Source organism: Narcine bancroftii, chromosome 9 (genome assembly GCF_036971445.1).
Source record: "Narcine bancroftii isolate sNarBan1 chromosome 9, sNarBan1.hap1, whole genome shotgun sequence".
NCBI lineage: Eukaryota > Metazoa > Chordata > Chondrichthyes > Torpediniformes > Narcinidae > Narcine > Narcine bancroftii.
Window position 1 is genome coordinate 29151083 of NC_091477.1, and position 14128 is coordinate 29165210.

The 14128-nt window shown below is 41.1% G+C and overlaps 1 protein-coding gene and 1 pseudogene across 8 annotated transcripts in view; one reads left to right on the top strand and one right to left on the bottom strand.

Moving 5' to 3' along the window:
- The window catches only part of cxxc5a (CXXC finger protein 5a), a 99203-nt gene that overhangs the window by 63655 nt on the left and 21420 nt on the right, over positions 1–14128 (bottom strand). For all 8 annotated transcript variants that reach the window (XR_011344834.1, XR_011344835.1, XM_069898624.1 and 5 more), the window contains exon 5: positions 10903–11001. The gene's annotated coding sequence lies outside the window, so the exon portion shown is untranslated. The remainder of the gene's footprint in view (positions 1–10902; positions 11002–14128) is intronic.
- On the top strand, positions 12766–13835 carry LOC138743529 (nucleoprotein TPR-like; annotated as a pseudogene).

A 14128-nucleotide genomic window follows, 5' to 3' on the forward strand; every position in this document is an offset into this window, starting at 1 on the left:
ACGGTGCCTTCGCCACTAAGAGTCGGTAGGTCACGGAACCGCAGGCCCGTGATGGCAGTCCTGAAGGCTCGCGTCTCCTCGTTGGATTTCTGCTCCCGGGCAAGCTGGTCGAAGTCGAGGCCGGGTGTCCTTCCCTGCCTTGTGCCGAATGTCGGTAGTAAACTCTGACACGGAGAGGTGACGCTGCTGGCGGGCCGACCAGGGATCCTTTGCCATTGCGGGATTTATGGTCAGTGAAGATGGTAAAAGTCCTGCCCTCCAAGAAATAGCGGAAATGCCGCACCGCCAGGTACATGCCCAGTAACTCACGGTCGAAGGTGCTATACTTGCGCTCTGGTGGGTGGAGAAGCCGGCTGAAGAATGCAAGCGGCTTCCATTGTCCATTTACCTGCTACTCCAGGACGATGCCACATGCTGGTCGGTGTGTGGGTGGGCAAGAATGGTATCCTTTGCTAGCGTGTCCCTGGTGGCCTCGAATGCACTGCAGGCCTTTGGAGTCCAGGTGAGCATTTTGTGCTCGGCTGTGATGAGGGCGAATAGTGGCTGCATGATGCGCGTGGCCATTTTGGCCGGCTGCCCTGCCATGTGGATTACAAGCGGAGCCAGTTCGCCTGCTTAGTAGCATGCTGCCATGGGTGAATATTTTTCAGTGAACGCTGAAGACAAAGAGAAGTCAAATTTTGAAGAAATCTGGAACAAAATTTCTCCTGGCAGTGATTTGAAGGTACCACTTCATAAAATATTTGGAGCAGCACCTGCAATTATGAGATTGGCAAGAAGCAAGCAAAGAAATTAACTTTCCAAAGCAAAAGAGTAGTTGTCTGACAAATACAAGTTGACTCTGATGAATAAGTGATGCCTGTGCTGTGATCAGCAGGGAGCTAAAACCTATTGGTAGGAGGGAGTGTGGGTGTTGCAATCACTGTCGTTGATAGTAATGGGGCAAAATCCTTGAGAAGCAGTTTAATCCTATTTTAACTTCTTGCACAGATTGCACTCCATCTGCTTATTAAATCCAAATTTACAGGAGCACCATGTGGCTGCCAAGTGAGTATGCACTTACTATTTAGAAACCCTTTGGGAATGTATTCTCCAGGGACTTCTGAAACTTGAATATAGGAAGCTATTGGCCATTCTGGATAAGTGCACAGTTTTAATAAATGTGCTGCATTGCACCATTGGAAAATTGTTGATATTAATGTTGGAAACCTTTGCCGAATTTCTTTTTGAAATAGATATACACTAAAATATGAGTTTAATGCAAATGAGGCATACTCATGTCTTGGTAAAATGCAAATGATCTTAAACACTCAAGACATTTAATGAATTCCAAATGGAAAAGCACAAATTATTGGGATAAATCTTCTATTGCCACAATACCTCTGGCTTTTGGCCCCTGAACTACATTGTTTCTTCCAGCCCAGTCATAGGTTTACTCTCCCATTGGAAGTTCAGTTATATGGTTTTTACACAAAAGTAATGTCAATTTCCCATAATAAATGAGCATACCTACCTCTGGAATGGCTGTTCACACAGGCAAGACGTTTACTCTGAGCTGTGGTGATATCGGAGTTGTGATTTTGGAGGCTGGACATTTCAGGAAGGGGTAGGTAGAATTCAAATACAAATGATTTTAAAATGTTGTGCAAATATTTTCTGTTTTTGAGGGAGACCCCTCCCCAGTCTCCCATCATCCCTGCCCCTGTGAGCACCCCATCTTACCTTCAGTGGAAGGTGACTATCTGCCCTGAGCACCCGGTGGGAGAGAAGCAGGCAGCGGTGGCTCAATGCAGGAACAATGGCCATCTTTCTTACCCATAATTCCCCTATGCAGCTGGAACTGCTCTGCATACCCCTGGTACTGGCAGAGTGGTTCCAGCTGCATAGGGGTTATAGGTAACAAAGATGGCCATTGCTCCTGCATTGAGCCACCGCCGTGAGCCAGTGCGGCACTCCAGTGAACTCTGAACTCGGCAGCACTGTATGATGTTTCTTTCATTACAATAAAGAAACCAGGGTTCTTTTTAAAACACCTAGATTTATTTAACTAAGCAAATAACATGAAGAACATACACATGCCAGACCTCATGTGGAGGCAGCCATCTCTAATTTAGCCAAGATACAACTGGATTCCCAAGATGCAATATTCCCCAGATGCTACACACTGTCTCTGACTCCACCTGTTGATAGGACTCTATCACTACATCCCATTTCCTTGAGATGTTTAATCAAACATGGCATATTAATACAGTATTCTTTCAATTGATAGTTCAACACAAATGTAGCATGAACAGCAGCAGCACAAACTTTTAAGTGAATCTGATCATTGAATCTCTTCCTGTATCTGATATGAAATCCAAGCAGCTCTTTTATCTTTTATAGGTTCAGTCTGTCAGGTGCTTTGACAATTCATGTGAATCTTCTTAACACAGGTGCTTGTGTCAGCTATGCTGGTCCACGACTTCATCCCTGTTTCTGACTTGAAAGGAATATTTGTTCCATTTGTATGCAATGACACAATCCATTTATCCTGCTCGACAGGTTCACTTCCTGCACCACCCTGCCCACGAGAGGTGGATCACTGAGAGCAATTTCTTCAAAAGTGTGTTCACTTTTACTTCCGTTTACTTTCCCTTTGGAAAAACATTGCTTCACACTTGTTACAGACTTTCCCATAAGTTGGGCATTGGTTTGCCGCATGTTTAGTGCCACATCATTTACAATTGAATGTCTCTCCATTTTTCCGTTGTTTCCTGCATCTCATATTTTGTTTATGTGTGTGTCCAGACACTGTAGCTATGACTATGCTTTCATTTTCACTAGCTTTTACACTATCTCCAAATTTTTTCGCAAGCTACAGAGCTGATTCACTGGTGGGGCATATCTTCGCAGATCCAGCTAAGGTAAGCTCTGTCTCTCGCAGCAACCTCTCTCTCACTTTCTTATCATTAATTCCAAACACAATTTGATCACAGATCATTGAATCTTGCAGTGATCCAAAATCACTTGTTCTTGCTTTTAACTTTAAGACTGTTAAAAAAGTATCAAAGCTCTCTCCCTGCAGCTGTGTGTCCAAACGAAACACATACCTCTCGAAAGTTTCATTTTTCTTAGGTGAATAGCATTAATCAAACCTCTCGATAACCTTGTCAAATTTGCTCTGGTCTTCTGCCTCTGCAAAAAAAAATGTGTTGAAAAACTCTAGTGCTTGAGATCCCATCACGGTAAGTAGCAGTGCAATCTTCCGTGTATCCAGTTTGTTATCGATCTAATTGCTTGCAGGTACAGCATAAAGCTTTGTTTAAACAGCCTCCAATCATGGTCAACATTTCCAGTCCATTTTACAGCATTAGGACTTTTTTTAAACTCTCCATATTTTCACTGCTGATATTGACTGATACTCACTATGCATACTGTGTTTCTTTTTCTTATTTCACTCCTGTGCGCAGCAGAACTTGGCTGTTTCTTCCACTCCTGGTACCATGTGATATTTCTTTTATTCCAATAAAGAAGCCTGGGTTCTTTTTAAAACACCTAGATTGGTTAACTAAGCAAACAGCACGAAGGACAGAACATACACATGCCAGACCTCATGTGGAGGCAGCCATCTCTAATTTAGCCAAGATATAACAGCATTCCCAAGATGCAACATTTCCCAGATGCTACACACTCTGTCTCTGACTCCTCCTGGTATTAGCATTCTATCACTACAAACAGCACCCCTCCTGCTGTGCCAAGAATTAGATGGGGAGGGGACGTCATATGGCCGGGGGGGGGGGGGGGGAGGTACAACAGATACCTGAGGCAGTAGAGGGGGTGGGGGTGATGGAAGGCTGGGGTGGAATGGATGGCTGGGGGATGGGGGGGTGACTGAAGGCCAGGGGAGGGGGTATGGGCAACGGACAGCCAGAGGGGAATTACAGCGGGGCAAGGAACGAGGCAGTCGAGTGCATTGTTGTGGACAGCCTGAAGTTCAGTTTAGTCTGCAGGTTGGCCATAAAAATATCTAGGGCTCCTGCAGAGAAAAAAGCGGGAATGGATATTAGCCACCAATTTCCACCCCAACCTTTTTACACAGCCTGCGTTGCTGGAAATTTTCGCAAATTTCCCACTTCTCAGTGGCAGTGTAACTGAGTTATCAGTATGACCCAACACAGCACAGACAATTCTCAGCACAAGGCAATACAACTCATACAGTTTCTTTGAAAGCCAATGAGTTCCTAACCTAATTGCCACAAGCATTTAAATATAGTTAATGTTTGTTAGTTTTTAACATTCATAAATATTTAAATGCTAAGAAAAAATGTTTGTTTTAATTTGAAAGACTCCAGAACTTAGTAAACCTATGAAAACTATTTTAAAAATTGTACATTAATTAAATCAAAAAAATCTGTATTTACCTTTCTCCTGGCAGTGGATTAATTTCAGGTGGCCGGTCATATTGAGCAGAGTTTTAGAAGTGGGAAAACTGCAAAATTTTTCAGTTTTCCACTGGTCTTGATGAAAAATCCGCTGGTGCAGCACAGGTGGTTCAGGAACCCCCAACTTGGCTTACACGTGGAAATAGTTCAACTTTGGAATAGTTTGACAGCAAATTCAGGAGAATTCCTGCAGAAATTATGCCTTAATCTTAAGGATCTTAATTATCTCAATGCAAACATGGATGGATTACTTGTTTCTTTTGTTACCTGCAACTCTATCTTAAATTCCCCACCTTCCCTGGGTCAGCAGGTAATTTTTATGCCCAGATGAAACATGGAGTTAAAAGTGAGTTCCAATTTTAAACCAATAATCTGCATCTTTGATGGTCTGTACACCAGAGTGAATGAAACTACTTTTGATTGGATTGCATCATCAAGCTTTCTGACCCAGAAAATAAGTACATTTTGAATCAAAAATTCAAATCAGATGCAGCCTCAGAAAAATAATGTTTCAAGAGTCACAAATCACTTTTGCTACCTTCAGAATCATCAAATACTGTGTCTGCTCCTCTTTCTCATCTGTCTAATGTCTGTTGCCAATAATGTTGATAGACACCAATGCATCCAATTGCTTCTCTATCACTTCTCTTGGCCATTATCTCTGCTCTGATGAACTTCCTCCACTGAAGTATTGGGAAGCCAAAGTTCCAGAGAATCACAGAGAAGTTACACCAGGGAAGGGGGCTAGTCAGCTGATCAAATAGTGCCAAGTCAATTTTATTGTCATCTGATTGCACAAGTACAACCCGACGAAACAGTGTTTTCCGGTACTCTGTGCAAAACCTGCAGACACACAACCAGATATAGCACACATACAGATAAACAATACATAAGCAGAACAAGTATTCATATATACAAGAAATATTGTTTCATGAATATGAGAGTCTCAGATGTTAGTGTGAGCAGTTCCTTTGGTCATTCAGCATTCTCACTGTCCGTAGGAAGGGTTGTTCCTCAGCCTGGTGACATTGGCTCTGATACTCCTATATTGCTTTCCTGACGGGAGCAGTTGGGTGTGGGGTGGTAATGGCCCTCAATTATTTTGCACATCTTCTTCAGATAACAATCTCGGTAGATCATGTCAATGAAGGAGGAAGACTCCACTGATACTCTCTGCTACTCTTGTGGTCTATGGATTTTCATAGAGAAACAATGTACTTTCCCCTTATGATAGTACAGATTCTATCACCATGTGTATATGCACATATGTACAGATGGTAGTGTAGGATGGCTGTGATTGGCTGAGAGTGTAGCCACACCTACTGGCAGGTCTTAAAGGATTGCTCCCACCCAGACCAGGTCATTCTGGACTAGTCAAGCTACTTGTGATATGCTCCAGTCTTTTAGTTAATAAAAGCCTTGGTTTGGATCAACAAGTCTTTGGTTCTTTCGACGCGCATTACACCCCTCCCTGCAGCTCTGCATTATTTTTCTATCCCGAATGTATCCATATCCATTTGAACGCCATTGCCTCTCCCCAGCTGCAGCAGTGTATTTTAGATCACAACCATACATTGCTTTAAAAAGCCTTTCTTGTCATTTTATAAAGTGAATCATTTTCTTTTCTCTTGGACCCTCACTTCAGGGCTTCCACTTTCTCTTGACTTTTTAAAAAAAATTTCCACGGGATTGCAACATCAACTGCCTCAACTTCACCGCCTCTACTCTCTTGACTTTTCCCCTCACTCAGTGTAATGCTGAGCCACCCACATTGCTATGGTCTTGGCTCTTGTTTCACACCTTCAGGAAACCCTACTTTTCATCAATTTGAGAACTAAATACTGGTTAGAGTGTGATGCTGTCAGGGACTTTATCAATTACATGCCTTCTCTTTGATTGTGTGTCATCCACTTCCTTTCTTAAGCCGGGGATGATCACCAGTGGGAACATGTCACCCTTCAGCATCCAGACATGATTAGATGGCAGCGAAACTAGTGGCTGCTCTAGCTCCAAAACCTGGAACCGGAATTCCTCCTGCTGAACACGCATCCTGCCTTATGGTTGCCTAGGAAGCATTATGCATTTGCTACATGACTTTGGTTCACTGATTCATGGTACCCTGCCTCAAATTATTATTTTAACTTCCTAAACCAAAATAAATGATCTCTTTTTTAAATAAAAGACACTCACCAAAAATCCACCAACCAGTTCTTTCCTTTTATCTGGAGTATGGGCCACCACAACCTTTTCATCTTCCTCCTTAGCCAACAGTGCTCAGTGGCTCAATAAGAATCATGTACTACTGTGGTTTGTGCAGTTATAAGACATTTGGTGCATATGTACTAACGAGATTGACACTGATGGCATTATCATTATTATAATTAACCAGGATCATCGCACATGGAATTTCTTCTCCCAAGGCCTCTCCATCATAGAGATCATCTAATTTTATGCTTGGCGCAACCTCCCATCCACATCTGAAACCTTACACGTGGCTCTTGGCACCTCCAAAACATTTTCTGGTGTAATGGGATCAGTCTACCTGCTATCAGTTTTGCATTATCACTGCAATCAACTTCACTTTAAAGCTGTTGATGCAAACTACATTCCCTATACACATCACACAGAATATGGTTCTGTTCAAAAGAAGATTATGATCTCAAAGATATGATCTTCTTCAGATTGAATCAAGCTGCAACCCCGATGGAGTTTTTGTGTACAACTACCAGCAAACAAAACACAAGGATCACATTTCTGACATTCCAGACCAATGGACACATTTTTGAAATTCCAGTAGCTGGGAGAACAAATTTTCCCCAGCCACTGTTTCTTTGACTATCCCCCGCAAAGTCAGTGAATTTTAATGAGCAGGGCCAATTCAGTGTTCACAGATAGACATACAGTAATTCTATTCATTAATACCACACTGGCACATACCTTACACTTGAGATTTTTTATTCAGTATTATAAAATTATTGCTGAATGATGACAACGTTCTCCATATTTAAATGTTCTCCAAACAAATAATTGCCTCAATTGCTCCAGGGAACAATGCCCCAGCCTATCTGGCCTCTCGTTATAATTCATGCCCTCAAGTTCTGGCAAAATCCTCGGGAATCTTTTCTGCACCTCTCTAGCTTAATCACATTCTTCTTACATAACTCTTACCAGAACTGAGCACAATATTCCAGGTAGAGTCTTGCTAACATCATGTACAGCCATCTCAACTCTTGAACTCAGTGCCATGTCAGATAAAGCCAAGAACACCTAATGCTTTCTTTGTTATTTTGTCTATCTGCATACCCATATTTGATGGCATATAAGACCCCTCTTTTTTTCAAAAATCACCCCAGGTCTTGTAATGCAAAAGTGACATTTTGGAGCCACCATTTTGGGCACTGTAGTGGAGGCTTTCATCCACAAGATGACGACTGGAGGAAAGCATTCAAGCTACACTATTGCACACAACGGAGGGATGTTAAATGCCAGTGGGTCTTAAATGCTGTCAAATATGGTAGGTACTCATATCCCAAGCCTGTTTGTTCTACAACAATCCCCAGGGCCTTTTCAATTATGGTGAAAGTACAGAAAACCATCCAGCTGCTTCTGGAAGGATGACAGTTACTATTATGTGGGTGATTATCCAACAGGATAATCTCCCACAGGTTCGAGCAAAGAAGAAGGAGAGGGGACTTAATAGAGGTCTACAAGGTTCTGAGAGGCATAGATAGGGTGGAGAGCCAGCACCTTTTACACAAGGCAGGAATAGCAAACACCAGAGGACATATGTACAAAATGAATGGAGGTAAAGTTTAGGGGTGACATCAGTGGTAAGTTTTTTTAACATAGTTGTGGGTGCCTAGAATGCCATGCCAGGAATGGTGGTGGAGGCTGAAACATTAGGGGCATTTAAGAGAGACAGGCACATAGATGGAAGAAAAATAGAGGGTTATAAGGTGGGTGCTTAGTACTTTTTTTAAGGAATATATGGGTCAGCACCACATCGAGCACTGAAGGGCCTGTACTGTGCTTCAGCGTTCTATGTTCTAGGTCAGACATGAAACTGCTCCAAAAAAAGGATAATCCATGAGCTTGCTCCTGGAGATTCATCTGACCAAGCACATTAATAGCCATTTTCCCATGCCAATCTAGGTCAGCCCGCCAACAGGTAGATGGACACTTTGCTATTGGATCGTTTGAATGTATGCACATCTTGCTACTGGCTCCCTTAATCACCTTCCCTATTTTGGGCATACCTGAGCCAGCCCCTCCAACTGGCTGCTGCATTAAGACCAACATGTGGAGAAGATAGCTCTCTTTTTCCCCTGAGAATGAACCCTAGCAGCACTCCAGGTTGCGAGCTGTGGGCAACACTGGAGAGTCAATGGTAAGGTGTGTACCAGCACAGGGTGGGAAGCTACAATTAGTGCACTCCTGTAGGACTGTTGTAATTTATCCTTTATTGTATTTTTGTAACATATTTGCAATCATTTGTGGTGTCAAGCCTGTTGGTTTCTGAGCGGTGGTGGGTATCATTTTATATTGTCTTTTTTACACATTCTATGGGTATCGCGGACTGTAGCATCTCTCAGTTGTTCAGTTGCAACTGTGTGCATGTGTGTGTCTGATATGTGTGGTGCATGTGCTGTATGTGTGCACGTGCGCTGAGTGCATGCGTGTGCACGCGTGCGGTGGGCGACCTCTGCTGCAACTTCCCTCACACGTTACTCTTTCTTAGTAAGTAAGCTGCGTTCAGACTCGTTACTTCTCAGACCCGCCAAACTTGTTTCTCACTTGTTCTTGATCTCTCTGTTTCCATCTTGGGGAACAAGCTTTCCACAGACCTATTTTACAAATGCACCAGCTCCCACAACCATCTTGATTACACTTCCTCACACCCTATTTCCTTCTTGCAATTTCTCCATCACTACCGCATCTGTTCCTGAGATGAGGTCTTTCAGTCCAGATCATCTGAAGTGTCCGCCTTCCGCTTCCCCATCACCACTTTTAACTCAGCCCTTACTCACATCTCGTCCATTTCCCACTCGTATGTCCTGTCCCCCTCGGCCCCAGACATTACAAACCCCCTGGATCCAGATGTTCACTGAACTGCTGCATGCTGCTTAACGTTTGAACTTGTTTCTCCATTTTCCAGTATCTTCCATGCATCTGGGATGCATTTAAAGTTTTTATCAGAGGTCAAATAATTTATTTTATGGCTAACATTAAAAAGAAGGCTAATTCTGAGAGAGCTAATTTGGCTAATTAGCTGGTGTATTAATCAACAATATGCCTTAACTTCAAAACCTGAGCTTTTTAAAAGGGTCGAACTTAAAACTAAACATGACAAACTTCTTACCAATCCTATATAGACCTAACTTTTAAAGAGTAAATCTAAGTTTTACATATATGGAGAAAAGGCTGGAAAACTTTTAGCTCGGCAAGTTAAAAATTATATAGCTAAACAGCTTATTAGTAAGATTCATTGAGCTGACAGTAAGATTACTAATGATCATGCTGAAATAATGACACTTTGAATCAGACTGCATAGCTTGGGGCCTCGTATGTTGCATTTACTGGATAGGTTGACTATTCCTACAGCCTCCTCTGAGAGTATAAAGTTGGAACAGCATATCTCTGAGCAGGAGATTGCTGCAGCTATTAATTCTTTGCAATCTTGTAAGGTCCCAGGTCCTAACAGCTTCCCAGCAGAGTTTTATAAACCATTTTCTCATTTACTGATACCTCATTGGGATTTGATCTTTATTCAATCCTTAATTAGTGGGAAGTTGTCAGAAACTTTTTATAAAGGCTCAAACTTTCTTATTGCTAAAAATAATAAGGACCCATTAGGCTTCCTCCTACAGATCAATTTCCCTTTCAAATATTGATATTAAGATATTGTCCAAGATATTCTTAACTCCCCTACAGTTTCATCTTCTGAAACTATTATTTCTTTAGATGCTGTAAAAGCTTTTGCTGGAGTGTAATGGGAATACTTATTTAGTGTGTCCCCAATTTATCAATTGGATTAAATTGATATATTTATCTCCTACAGTTTCAATTTTTTACTCAACTCCATTAAATCTAAACCTTTTAAGTTGTATCATGGAACCATTCAGGGTTGCTCTTTAAGTCCATTATTATTTAGTGTGGCTTTAGAACCACTTGCAGTGGCTTTTCAGCAATTGGCAGATATCTCAGCTGGAAGTGTCCATAAAGTGTCTTTTTATGTAGATGATTTTTTACTCTATATATCAAATCCTCATCAATTGATTCCATCTATTTTATCACTTCTTTATCAATTCAGTCAATTTTCAGGTTATAAATTAAATCTGAAGAAAAGTCAAATGTTCATTTTGAACTCTTCCTGCTCTTTAGATTCCACAATTCCTTTTTAAATAGTCAAAAATCAATTTAACTATTTAGGTATTACCATTACTAAGAAATTTAATAATTTGTTTAAAGAAAGTTTTCTTACCTTAAAGAATCATGCAAGCAGTCCTTGACATGGTGGTCCCATCTTTCGATGACATTAATTGGTCCATTATGAACTACTTTTAAACTCTAGGGCTATTCCCTGGACAGAATTAAAAAACAATGGGAACAAAAATGTCAACAGTTAATTTCTGAAACTACATGCGACTATTTTGAAGCGAGTGCATTCATCCCCCCTTTGTGCTAGATACTCATTAAGACAATTTAAGGTCGTACACAGGGACCACTTTTCCAAGTTCAATTGGCTAAACTCTATTCTAATTTTTCTTCTAAATGTAATAAATGTATAACTGAAGAAGGCACATTGTTTCATATGTTCTGGTTATGTCCTTCTCTTTCCAATTTTTGGGAAGGTGTATTTGCTACCTTGTCTTTAGTTCTTAACATTACTTTGACTCCAAATCTTTTTCTTGCTCCTTTTGGAATAATGGGCCTATGGGACTGATATTGAATTCTTCACAATCTCATGTAGTTGTACTTGCTTCCCTTATTGGTAGAAGTATCTGAGTGAGTAAGAGAAGACAATATTTCATAAGCATGGATAAGTTAAGACCTCCCACATCAATACAGTTTACCAGCAATCTAGCCGATACTTTATTTAGAAGCTGGTGGAATGGGAGGGACTGATGGTTGAAAATGTCTTAAACATCTATAACAGTTTTCAAATTGATGAGACGGATTTCACATTGGACAATCTGATGACAACATTTGAAGGATATTTAGTTCATTTGAGAGATTCAAGTTTTTTTTTCTATGATCAGAAATAAGATATGAGCTTTGACCAATGCTTAGCTGAGCTTCACACACTGAGCAAGTTCTGTGAATTTGGAGATTTGAAAAATCACTCATCAAAGTTGGAATAGTTTGTAGAATCCCAGATAATAGACTTGGAGAAAGACCGTTGCGTGAAAAAGATTTGGCTCTGGAAAAAGGCTGTGAATATGTGTAGGACAGCAGAAACCACACAAGAACAAGCTAAGAAGATGCACAAAACAGACTCAACAGTGAAGGCGCTGCACAGGATAAACACAACAGTGCATGGGATGAAAACAGTTAAGCAGAGCACCAGGAGTTTCCCAAAGCAACAATAAAAGCAAAATGGTAAGCTCAAACAGAAAATGCAACAGGTGTGGGGTAGATATATTCCAAAGATGTGTCCTGCCTCTGGAAAGGACATATAGGCATGATGAATCCTTTTACAAAGTGCTGCAAAGTAGTGGATACCAAGAGAAAGGTATACACAGTGGAAGAAGAAATGGAGCAATTATTTGTAGATTCTCTACAGTCTGATGCTGGCAAAATGGAACAGATCGTTCCAGTGTCTGTGAATAAGACAGTAATTCAATTTAAGCTTGAGACCAGAGCCCAGGTTATCTGTGGACGATTACAATACCCTCACCATAAAGAGCAAGATTCATCCTGTAAAATTAAAAGTGACAGGCTACACTGGAGAAAACATTTCAGTAAAAAGGGGCTCTATGGTGACCTTCAAATTCAAGGGGCAGCATGTAAAGTCACAGCGACTGATTATAGAAAAGGGAGCGCAGCCAATATTAGGTCTGCGCGCATATGAAGAGCTCGACATGGTGAAAAGAGTTTTCGTAATGGCTTCACAGACAAAGATAAACACACAACATTAATGGAAGAAGGGATGACTACACTGGAGAAGTGATACCTTAATGTACAGAGAGAATCAACCTCATTACATGCCATGAATGACAAACTGGAAAATGAATTGGCAAATAAGGATGCCTTCTTACACTTGCTTGAAGACAAAAATAGACAGTTACAGGAACGTCTGGAACTGGCTAAACAGAAACTGCAGCAAACAATGAAGCAAGCATAAATGTTACCAGAAGTAAAAGCTGAATTTGCACGGCGAATTGCAGCTCTGACAAAGGCTGAAGTGTGGCCTGGCAGCAGAGAAGAACACAATAAGCAACTGTCAGACACATTGGGCGGATTGTTGATCGAGTCTAATGAGCAATTTCAGCTGCATCTAAAAGAAAGAATGGCTGCATTAGAGGATAAGAATGTATCGATACAAGAATCTGAACTCTTAAGAAAACAACTTGAAGAGTCTGTTCATGATAAGGAATTGGAAAATGCAACCCATCTTCTTTCAACTACAAAGCTTAAAGGAGCTGTCGCTCTATCAGAAGAGGAACTGGCAGCTATGTCGCCCACTGCAGCAGCTGTGGCCAAGATTGTGAAGCCTAGAATTAAGCTCACAGAGTTGTATAAAGGATATGTTGAAGCCCAGGATCAATTGCTATTGGCAAAACAGAAAAATAAGAAAATGAATAAATAATTGGATGAAATGTGAAAGAAGTGGAGATGAGAGCTCTGCTTCTGAAATGCCAGTGTGAAGAATATGAACATCTGCAAAAATCTGGGGCAAATCTCTCATCTAAATTAGAAGATGGCAGGAAAGAACTTCACTGTTTACAAAATTGCACTGTAGAAGCAAATAAGCATGCTTCATTACTCAACAGGGAGAATCAAAAATACAAAATGCAAGTGTCAGATATTTCACAGCAGAAAAGGGTGCTTTTGATTGAGCTAGAAGATGCGTGAGGAAATTATATTTTATGTGGAGATAAAGTTAAGTTCTGCGGACATAAGCAGTTCCTCTGAAGTGATTTCTCAGAATCTGGTCACCTAACGTAATGTTGAAGAACTGTAACAGCAAAATCAACAGCTACTGGTGACTGTTTGTGAACCTGCTGATAAACAGGAAAAGGAAGAGCAGGAAAAATAACCTCTTCACTGATTTCTGAACTTCAGCTGAATCTTGTTGATGTCCTGAATGAACTTGAACACTTCATGAAGCCAGAAGTCATCCGCTGCAACTGGTGGAAAGAGATTGACCACGGAATGTCGATAGTTTTGTTATTGTGTTTTTGTTTTTTTTAAGGGGAAAGACATGATATTATGTATGTAAATAAGAACTACATTTCCAGCATGCAGTGCATGTTGCTGGGGGGGAGGGGAAGCTGGAGGTGAGGGGAAGCTGGAGGTGATGTAGGACAGAAACGTAGGTGGTTGAAGTCAGTCAGAAGTCGGTTGAAGCAGCTCAAGGAAAATAAAGTTGGTTAAGTGTTAAACCCAGGTGAAGTCATTCTTCTTGAAAGAACAAGCATAATACTCAGGAAGAAGCAACAGCAACTGCACTTCCTGAGAAGACTGAACCAGACAAGGCTGCCAGC